This window comes from Dermacentor albipictus, chromosome 1, assembly GCF_038994185.2.
Source record: "Dermacentor albipictus isolate Rhodes 1998 colony chromosome 1, USDA_Dalb.pri_finalv2, whole genome shotgun sequence".
NCBI classification, from domain to species: Eukaryota; Metazoa; Arthropoda; class Arachnida; order Ixodida; family Ixodidae; genus Dermacentor; species Dermacentor albipictus.
The window spans coordinates 57433233-57440395 of NC_091821.1; the positions used below are offsets into that span (position 1 = coordinate 57433233).

The following is a 7163-nucleotide window of genomic DNA, read 5'->3' on the forward strand; positions in this document are numbered from 1 at the left end:
TGTTTAACAGTCCTGGAAGAGAACAGCAATTTACAATAGGTAACGAGGCACTGGAAGTGGTAAGGGAATACATCTACTTAAGGCAGGTAGTTACGGCGTATCCGAATTATGAGACGGAAATAATCAGAAGAATAAGAATGGGCAGGGGTGCGTTTGGCAGGCATTCTCAGATCATGAACAGCAGGTTGCCATTATCCCTCAAGAGATATATATATATCAAAACGTTTATTTAAAAGAAAAAAAAATGCAGAAAGCGAGTGGGTGGAGCCCCTAGTCCAGGGCCCCACTGGCTTGAGCGGTCCGCCGTGCTTGGTCGAGAAGCGCTAGTTGCATCTCCCGATCCTCGCTGGCGAGCCAAGTCTCCCACTGCCCATACAAAAATGCTTCCTTACTTTCTTTAGAACTTTTATCAACATCCTATCAACTTTAGTAACATCCTATTGACTTTTACTTTTTAGTAACGTTTGTCAAAAGAAAGTTGGTTACTTCTTTTCTAACTTCAGTATGTAAAAAGAAAGTTACTAGAAAGTTAAGACACACTATTTTAACTTTTTAAAAACACGATTCAATAGGAAGGTAATAAAAATAATTATGTTCTTAAAGTACATAACCCAAGTTACAAAACATGCATGAATATTATTCAATAAGGTTATAATTATTCAGTGAACATAGCTGGTGCAAGACAGTGTTGTTTCATGGACAGGTGTAACTTTCCACAATTTGCAATCAACTTTCTAGTAACACTGGTTACTACAAAGTTGTTAAAAATGATTTAGTGAAAAATGAACATATAACAGCATCTGAACTATAAATGAATATGCAAAGACTGACTGCATTAAAAAAAAATGTTTTTTTTTGCACAGTAACTGTTTTCCTAATTTTTAATCAACTTCCTATTAACAGATGATAGCAGAATGTTCATAGAAAAAAAATGCTTCTAATACCGGACGCTAAGAGAAAATATGGTCTCACCAATTCAAAATGTGGGCACGTATTCTCGAAAACACGAGAGCTAGTGCCATGGGAAGCGTGTATATGAGCGGTGATCATGAATTTGTGCTCAGTAGGTGTCAAAGAAGCCCGTAGGCCATGCACCACCGCACTAGACGGCGCGCTGATCGGCTCGTGTTCGCCAACTAAAGCGGGAGACACGCGGTCCGATTTGGTGTCCGATCCGGCGTCTGACGCGCCGAAACTGCAGCCCGAATCGAGGTGTTTTGCCGTGCCGAAGCGCCGGATCGGACGTCCGGCGTGCGACAAACCGGGCAGATTTTCATCGTTCGACGTGTCCGACAACTGCACCGTCGTCTGGCCGCAGCCATTGGCAGCGCGGCTGGCATGTGACGTTCTCTGACGTTCCCTCCACGGAGGCGGTGCTGGCTTTCCGGTTTCTCGCAGTTATTCTTTTTCCTTGCCTGCTGCAGTTTGTTTCTGACATGAAATAGTTACCAGTTCAGTAAAATTATCTCGAACGTGTGCCTGTTACGCAAACCAACGCCTTGTACACTAGCGCTAAGCTACTGGTGAGATCGGGAGCCGCGACGCGAGGGCATTTCGCGAGCAGACATCACACACCGACCGTCTGAGCGAGGCCGCTTGCACGTTTGCCCTTCGCAACGACTGCGTCGAGTAAACCAATTGTATTTAATTACGGCCGACCTAAGTGTACAGTGTTCATTGTTTTGGCAAAAATAAGCACTCTTCGACGAGCTCGGACTGGATCGCAAGCGCCGTCGGCTGCAGCGTCCGCCTAGCTATGCCTACCGGCCCTATCGCTGGCTTTAGCGGAGCCGTCAGTGGACAACGCGCCGTCGTGAAGTGTTCTGTCACTCACAGGGGCATAAGTTTATCGACAGCCTTCGCGTAAAGCGAAGCAGTGTGGTGCAGAGTTGTTTATATTGCGTTTCTCGACGTGGATATCAACTCAAGCTGGGGAGTTGGATGTGGGCGGAGCTTACGCGCCGCTCATGCCGTAGCATGCAGCGCCGCACGTCGGATCGGACACCGAATCGTACCGCGTGCGTCTGTATAGCTCGCTCATGGTTCGGCTGAAGTCCCCGTATACACTTTATAAATAAGGAAGCCTACCTAGGCACTGTAAACCCAATTATTGGGGCCTAAATGCCTCTCCGCCTCCTACTACGGCTTCCTTTGAGTGACAGTCTGATCTCGAAGGCCATGCTTTTGCAACCTGCATGCACCTGAAGCAATTGCGAATCTTGAAGGCAACATCCGCTTAGTTTTTATTATATATACATTTCCTTAAACTTCGTATCACAAAGTACAAAGTACACACTTCTGGACCAAATAAATTTATTAAAAGACTCTATCAAATGTTATTAGGAAAAAACACGCAATTTTTTCATTTAAGATACATTTTTCTAAAAAACCGCAGAGTGGCGCTACTGTAGTATTTGTTTGGTCGACACACCACGTTGGTTGTCGTAAGTGCTCCCTGCAGTAAGGTGGTATTTGAGGTAAATTTTAGAAGTGCCTAGACAAAACGTGCTGCTTGTTGTGTGCAGTGACCATCCCAAACCCTCCGGACTCGTGTAACGCCATTAGTTCGCCGTGTGTTTCGAGCGATCCACCAGTGTCGTCAGTGAGTGCCCTAGTACAGCTCCCGTCCGAACTGCCTTTGTTCTGCCGAGCTGCTGCCGGCGCTGTTCTGCCGGCGCTCTCGTCAAAAGTCTGGTACTGGGGCTTCGAATTGTAGTGTTTGGAAGACTGTTGAAGGTTGTGCTTTTGTGGAGCTGGAGTTCATCGGCAGTTCTACAGTGCTTGCGCCAGAGAAACGTCGGTGCTTCTGTACCTGTTAGACGAAGGAGCGTTTGCCAAGTCTTGAAAGGTAAGCAAGTTTGGCGCTTGCGCGCATTCTTGAAGCTTATGATTTGCGTAATGAGCGTTGTGTAACTAGCTAGAGCAAAGCGCTTTCCTATCGTATGTTAGCCATGTTGCTGTGCACATTTAGCAAGCAATTTCGCGAAAGCTTCCTCTGATGTTACAGCGTACTTGCATTCTGCTACCCGCCTTGATTGCTATGCCTGAATGGGCACACAATTATGAAAACACATTGAAAGTTTGTGTTCGTTCGGCAGTGCGTAATAATTTGAAGACTGCGATTTTGTAGCAATACTTACCCCTCGATTCTATATCACTCTTCTCGCAGACCGCTAACGGCCGGCAGCTGCAGTACGTAGCACGGGCCGGGGCGTCGGTCAGCCTACTAACGAATATATATAGCGCAAAGGAATACCATCGCTACAAAATCGCGGTCTTTAAATTATTACGCAAATTTTGTGCACAATGAGATGTTATAAACACACCTTGCATGTACATGAAAAAAAGGTTTACAACAGAGATGACATATATGCATGGGCACATATATGTGTCAATAAAATACTCGAGCCTCTTTCTGCCTACAGAAAAAGAAGTTATGTCTTACTCGAGGGCATGGCTGCTTGTAATAATGAACCTCTAAGGGAAGGTTTTCTCTAATCCCTATTTTTGATATCTAAATGCTTATGTGGCATGTACAAACTGCTTGCATCCATTTCTCATTGGGATGAGCTGTCTGAAATTTATTTTCAGTAATAATTGCAATAATTAACTACTTTCACCTGTCTTCTAATGACTAAAGTTCTATGCTTCTACCTTGACAAACCTTTTGTGAAATTAGTTTGATGAGGCCCAATATACAGCGCTTTCTAAATTGAAGGTATCAGTACCTATTAAAGACTACGCTAACTATGAAAATGCTGCTTGCGTATATTGTTTATTCACTCTGTCAGACAAAATCTTTACACCCAAGTGCAGTCAGTAAATTTAAAAGTGCATGCCTGCAAGGGGAAGTCAGAATTGTATTTGAAGACAATTGCATCTTGTTTGATAGTTCTTGAGCACTTGTGCGCCACTAATTGAGCACAGCTTGGCCCTATACTCGATGAGGCTTGAAGCTTTCAATGTCTGCTAATCACTAAAACAGCACCAGATCTCACTCTGTGTCAAGGGGTGGCACACATTTGCTTAGTTCTAGGCAGATGCATGTCTTTCTTTCGCATTGAAGTTCCCAATACTTTCTAGTCTTACGTAAAAGTACACAGCTCAGTACAATGCATGTATGGTATACGTAAGGCTGCTTTGTTCTTTAAACCGAATCAACAAGAAGCAGCGACTTCCGTTTTTGCAAACCTTACCCTACTTCCTAACCATTCCTTGATCAAATGCGTATAAAATGAATCTTTGGTTGTTGTATTCTTTCACAGGTAGACATCGGTGACGGTGTATACGTTGAAAAGGGCCTGCTGAAGAGGCTGTGCCTGGATGCTAACAACTCAGGCTTTCACTTCGCGGAGGGCCTCCTTAAAGCTCCTTTTCCAATAGAAGACGTTGAAGGGAGGTCCTTCTTTGGGCGGCTGTCAAATGCCTTCCACAGAAGGATCTGTTGGATTCCAAGAAGGTCAACACCATAGTAGGTATGTGTCACAAAGAAGCATCTTAATATTCTTTGTGCAGTTTTCAACAAAACTCCTTTCATGCTAATTTCAATGCTATCTTAGGGTATACTCCTTTCTTTCCTGCTAAAATAGCTATTAACCTGATTATAATAGCATATTATAATGCAAGCTTTGCCACCATAACTAGAAAATTGTCATTACTGTTGGCATGTGTATTTTTGTGATAGAGGCCCTGGTCATGTGAATGCACTGATAATATAATATCCTGTCTTGTGGAAAGCTAACATGTTCAGTAACAAGCTCACTTTGACAATGTCTGCCTGCACAACAAAGGCATTTTGTAATCTTGCTGTAGAACGTCCGTAATGCCTGTTCAACTGCTTACATGTTGCTTGTATCATTTCGTGTTTCTTAAGTGCAACATAAAAATCAACTCTTCTATGTACCTGTGCCCAAGCAAAGCTGCAGCATAGTTATGACTGACACCTTGCCTTTCCTAAGATAATTCACACATGAAACTTCCATGTACTAGTCACAATACGAATATCGAAGTTCATTAAACTGAAGTTGATTTACAGGTTTTGTTTGTAGATGAAAATTGGTACGATAGAGTTTATGTGTCGTGCATCTGTTGGTGTTATGCACATCCATCACGCTCCCAGCTTTAATGCACGAATTCAGTCATTTCATGCATTTTTAGGACTTTGCACAAAACAGCTGGAGATGTTTATAGCTCACAGGATTGAAAGCTTGTCTCTTGTGCACTTCTCATGGCATTTCTTGTCTCATGTCACTGTAGCAAAACTAATATATTGCCTTTTTTCTTCTCGTTTCTAGACTACACAACGCAACATTTCAGCCTACTTCCAGGGCAGCTGGAGAACTCGTCCCCCTTACTAGCCCGGGGATATTAAATGGATGTGTTCAAGCACAAATGGAAACCCGTCTTCTTCTGTTGCATGCCACACCTAGCCACTTGGCAATCACTATTCGCCAAAGACAGATAGTTGACAGGATGTTACTAGCAAGTCGTTAGGATATATAAAGGTGGTTAATAAATAGTCATTGCACAGTTTTTAGGAAGCAAATAAAAATTTTATTCAGAGATAATCAAAGCTTACTTTTGCAATATATAATTGCAAAAGTAATTACCTCTGGATAAAATTTTTATGTACTTTCTAAAAACTGTGAAGCGACTATTTATTAACCACCTTTATACATCCTAACGACTATCTAGTAATATCCTGTCAACTATCTGTGGCGAATAGTCGACAGGATGTTACTAGCAAGTAGTTAGGATGTATAAAGGTGGTCAATAAATAGTCGCTTCACAGTTGACACTTTCTAACGACATAAGATAATAAGCAGTCGGTAAGAATTCTATCGACATTTTATATCTATACTTTCAATTCAATATCGGTGGCCAATAGTCGGCAGGAGGTTACTAGGAAGTTGTTACGGTGTCTAAAGACGTTTTATAGAATGTCGATAGGTTTTAGTAACATTTGTCTAAAGACGGTTTATAAAATGTTACTAAAATTTTTTGTAAGGGTGCTCCCTTCCGGAAAGTTTGCCGGCTATTTTTGGTGTATTAATTTTGGGTGGCCTGTTCTGGCAGTCCCACGTAATGTGGGCGAGAGTTGGCCGGCCTCCGCACCAAGGACAGCGAGCGCTGTACAGCGTTGGGTGAATGGCATTTTTCAAATGAAGGTTTGGAAATGTGTGCGTCTGTATTCGGCGCCAGTCATAAGAGTCCTGCCTGGATAGGTCAGGGTGTGGTGGACTGTACTTTCTTCGCTCGCGCCGCTGGTGCTCAAGGATGTCTCGTGATAAAAAGGGGTTTTCGTCAGAGTGGTCGGCGGCTCGGTTGACAAAAGCACGAGCTGCGCCGTCCGCTCTCTCATTGCCCTCGAGTCCTGCGTGACCCGGGCACCAGATGATCATGTGTTTCTGCGTTAGGTTGGATCCTAATAGGTGAGTGGTGCTGTGTGGTAGCCTCCCGGTGAGGAATAGTCTACATGCGACTTGGGAATCTGTAAGAGTTATCGACGATTGTCCCAGAGCGTCCTTAGTTTTAATAGCTAGCGCGATGGCTGAAGCTTCTGCGGTATTCGCAGATGCAACTCTAACCGTGGCACAAGTCCTTGATTTGCGGCCGCTCCTACCACTGCGAGGGCGTATTTGTCAGCACCACATCGAGCGACATCTGTGTAGACTGTATCCGGGTTTCCATCGAATTGCTGCATTAACTTTCGAGCTCGAGCATTTCTACGTCCCTGGTGGTATTTTGGACTCATGTTCTTAGGGATTGGGGCTACTATGATCCTTTCACGAAGGACTCTGGTCAGAGATTCGAGTTCTTCTCCCGCATACTGTGGATGAGTAGGGTAACCCACGCGGCAAAGTAATTTTCTGCCAGAGGTGGTTAAGCTAAGCCGCTCCCGTTGAGATATGAGCGTCGCTGCCCGTAGCTCCTCGTAGTTATTGTGAATCCCGAGGGCCAGCAGGCGTTCAGTAGAGGTTCCCTGTGGTAGGCCGAGAGCCGCTTTGTACGACGTTCTAATCAACGCATCTAGGGCCTTTAGTTCTGTTTTCGTGGGGTCCTGGAAAGGGAGGCTATATGTGAGACGACTTAGCACAAAAGCCTGAACGAGCCGGATCGTCTCTGTTTCCTTGAAACCCTTTCGGTGATAAGTTACTCTACGG

At 44.1% G+C, this 7163-nt stretch overlaps 1 long non-coding RNA gene across 1 annotated transcript; it reads left to right on the forward strand.

Annotated features, from left to right (window-relative positions):
- Positions 1–2323: 2323 nt before the first annotated feature.
- Positions 2324–5392, forward strand: LOC135899300 (uncharacterized). The gene is made up of 3 exons (XR_010563582.2): positions 2324–2848; positions 4266–4475; positions 5295–5392. It is a non-coding gene; the product is annotated as an uncharacterized lncRNA (long non-coding RNA).
- The last annotated feature ends 1771 nt before the right edge of the window (positions 5393–7163 follow it).